Source organism: Ptiloglossa arizonensis, chromosome 8 (genome assembly GCF_051014685.1).
Source record: "Ptiloglossa arizonensis isolate GNS036 chromosome 8, iyPtiAriz1_principal, whole genome shotgun sequence".
In the NCBI taxonomy this organism is placed as follows: Eukaryota; Metazoa; Arthropoda; class Insecta; order Hymenoptera; family Colletidae; genus Ptiloglossa; species Ptiloglossa arizonensis.
Genome location: NC_135055.1, coordinates 17,760,852 through 17,764,799, shown reverse-complemented (window position 1 = coordinate 17,764,799; position 3,948 = coordinate 17,760,852).

Here is a 3,948-nt window from a genome sequence, read left to right as displayed (position 1 = left end):
GTATCGCCCGCAGACGAAGTTACGGCCGTAAGCGTGTCGAGTCGAACGTGACCTTTGCTCCGCCATTCGTGGGGAGAGATGCGATCTGCGGTGCTCTGATTACCGCGCGCGGAGATCGATACACATTCGAGTCGCAAAATCGATCGTCGTTGACCATCGAGCATCGACCAACCTACGACCGACCTTTGGATCGCATTCCCTCGACGATTGCCCCGATGTTCTATCGATGCGTTTCGAAATTTACGCGCGATCCCTGTCCGTTATCTTGGGTTCGTCGATCCAAGCTGAGAAGGATGCATTTTCCTTGCTCGAAATTAATTATCTTGGACAGTTGAACTTTACGCATCCGGATATTCACGATACGGATATTTACAATGGTAAATTCGTGTAGTACTCGATCATGTTCGGTTTGTCTAGAAACTTACTCTGTTTACTTTCACGATGAGTCTATCAGTTGATCCGAGGTACGAATTAACTGCAGAGTGCGTGAGAGTTATTTTTCCATCGATTTAAACGCTTGAGAATATTTTGAGAAAATAACGTAACGTATTTGCTACAAATGCTGATTAGAGGATTTGGAATGTATGGTAAAGTGTCGTTTAATCTCGTTAAATTAACGTACATAGGATCGATGTGTCTTTCTTCATCGGTGGAATTTAGTTTATCTCGCGCTCCGTGTTTATAGATACAAAGTTCCGGTACCGTTTCAACGATATTTAATGTTCAATATTTACAATTTCACAAAATTGTTCACAAACATCATAACGTGTGAAAATGATCGAAGAGCGTAACTTCGCAAAAGAGTGTACCGTTTAAACAATTGTATTTGGTTTTTGCTATTTACATTTCTCGATCCCTTGGGAATTTTTCATCCACTTTACAGTGTGTAAAAAAACATACTTCGCGGTACGTAAAAAATCATACTTAACAGTACCTAAAAAATCATACTTCATAACGTGCAAAAATGATAAAAAAATTAACCAACGAGCTTTTTCACCATTTGCCCCGTCTTAGCAAGGATCAGTCTCCTCCCACCATCTTCCCGGTCGAGTTCGGATAATCCATAATTCACACTCATCGATCATCCCCCCTCCAGCGTTAGAGAAGTTAGTTCTCAGAGCCGGTTGACTCCTCGATCCCGATCGTCGTGTTTACCATCCGTGCGAGAACGCTCGAATTACTGTGAGAACGTCACGTGTAACAGGACACGGCGTGGCCGAACGAGATCATAAACGACGAAACGGGCCGCGATGGTGCAGCGGTTGTGTACACACCCCCGTCGGATATTTGCATCGGTTTCTGGCGAGATATTAGTCGCGTGACGATTCACGAGGCCGTTGTTAACGCGGCGGGGGCGATCGGGCTCTTAAAATTCGTAGCTACGTAGAAACGATCGAGGAGGAACGGCCGCCCCGTCGAGATGGAACGTGATCAATGCTAATGGTGAGACTGACATTTGCAGTCATTGTCTGCGCGCGGAGCGGACGCAATGCATCGGGATTCTTATGGGAGCAGAGTAGCCTACTAGTCGCTCCGAGCGGAACCAAGCGAAAAGTCGCACGTGTCCGAATCGTTTCCCAATTTGGGATCTCCTCGTGCCGCTTTTATCGACGCCATTTTATATCGAAACACCAAGGAGGGGAAAAAAGGGAAAGTGAACGATCGAGGAGGATGGAAAAAGGAGCAGGTGCGAACGATTACACCAGTATTCGATCCTGTACGAACTAGGTAGCCTTTCGAGACAGATTCTACAGAGATTGGTCTGTAATTTGTCATAATTACGCTCCGCTAGGTAGAAAGATTATCCACGTGGACCTTGAAGAGTTATAAAATTCTTTGAGATATATTATTTACAACGAATTACTTTCTTTGGGTGTTTGGAAAGGGTAATCGTGTTGTACAGGGTGGTTTGTCGTGATGGAAACGAGGGAAGGTTAATTATTCGAGGGAATTGTTTGTTTGAGTACAGTAGCAAATATTACCCGAGTATAGAGTTTAAAGATTCGGGTAGGAGTGGATTGGTTCTGAGTCGAATTACATGATGGTAGATTCTAGGGGTAGATACTTGTATAGTTTAGGAAGATTGGCTTAAAGTAAGAGAATAATCAAGAATAACGTAATTCTGCCAGCTGACTAATAACGGATATTCACCAAACAAATTAAACGAAGCATTTACACAGTTTGAAATACCTTTAGAAGTATAATATATTGCCTCGCTCAACCTCAATTTGTTTCGATCGAAACGATACGCACTTATCTTATCCGTTGAAAATGATTACCATAAATTACCATATAGTCGAACAAATTAAACAAGCCATTTACACAATTTAAAATCTCTTTTGTAGTATATTGCTCCGCATGTCCCTTCATTTACAGCTTCGCCCAAACTTATATGTATCTACCTTATCTGTTCCATATTACTACCATAAACTTCCATATACCCCAACAAATTAAGCAAAGCAATTACATAATTTAAAATATCTTCCAAAGTATATTACTTCCCCGCCACTTAATTTTCCACGTATCCTAGATTTCCCTCGAAACTTGTGTACACATACCTTCTTTGTCTATTTAAACAATTTACCACCAAATTTAGTACACATTCGCCAAGCAAATTGAACAAAGCATTTGTTTAATAATTTAAAGCGTTATTCAAAGTATGTTACCACACCATCCCCTAATTTTTCAGTCGAGCTAGGTTTGCCCTCAAACTTACACACCTGACTTCCTCCTCTGCTCAAGATAATTACTTCCTTGCTCAAATAATTCCACTAAATCTCATACACATTTACCAAAAAAATTCCACAAACTATTTACACAATTTAAAATATCTTCCAAAGTACATTACCTCGTCATCCCTTAATTTTTCAGCTACTCTTTCAACACTCTCAAACTTACACACATGGTTTCCTTCTCTGCTCAAGATGATTACTTCCTTGCTCAAATAATTCCCCCCTAAATCTCATACAAATTTACCAAAAAAATTCCACAAACTATATACACAATTTAAAATATCTTCCAAAGTACATTACTTCGTCATCCCCTAATTTTTCAGCTACCCTTTCAACTCTCTCAAACTTACACACATGGTTTCCTTCTCTACTCAAGATAATTACTTCCTTGCTCAAATAATTCCCCCCTAAATCTCATACAAATTTACCAAAAAAATTCCACAAACTATTTACACAATTTGAAATATCCTCCAAAGTACATTACCTCCTCGTCCCCTAATTTTTCAGTTACCCTTTCAGCTCCCTCGGAACTTACACTCTCGCGTTAAAATTGAAAATCCGCAACAGATCCGGTGATTCGTTAATTCGTCGAATCGTGGTCCAATTTCGGTGGAAAATTTACCGACCGGTTTGCCGACCCTTAAATTTATCGTCTCGGCTAAAATTTACATTTCCGAACAATACCGATTGTCTACGCGAGCCTCGGACCGCTATTGTTATGCCCAGGGCTTGTTTGATCATAAACGAGGAACGTAATCGGTGGCGGAATGAAACACTGAATTATGTATGAGCACGCGTACCTCCTTCGCTCAAAATGATACAGGAACCGACTGCACCGCGACACGTAAACGCTGCTTGTTCCCGTTTCAACGACGTTATGGAAATTCGCGAGACGCTTTTCCAGCGACGTCCAGCCGAACGAAGAACCGTGAAAACGACCCCACCACCATCATCACCATCACCACCCATGAATTCGTGACTTCATTGTGCACGGTTCGTTGACCAGAGGCGTTCGTCTCGATCGCCCCTAGGACGATTGCTAATTAATTCGTGTCGTTGATAATTGAATCGTCAACTTGAATGGGAACAGTGGCCGGTTGTTTGTCGTTCCAGCGAGAGATTGTTTACTCGCGTGGAGACGAACGATGCTGGGAGAAACGTTGATAAATTTAGGGTAGCTCGTGACTCTTCAATGGTGGCCATTCGACTTGATACA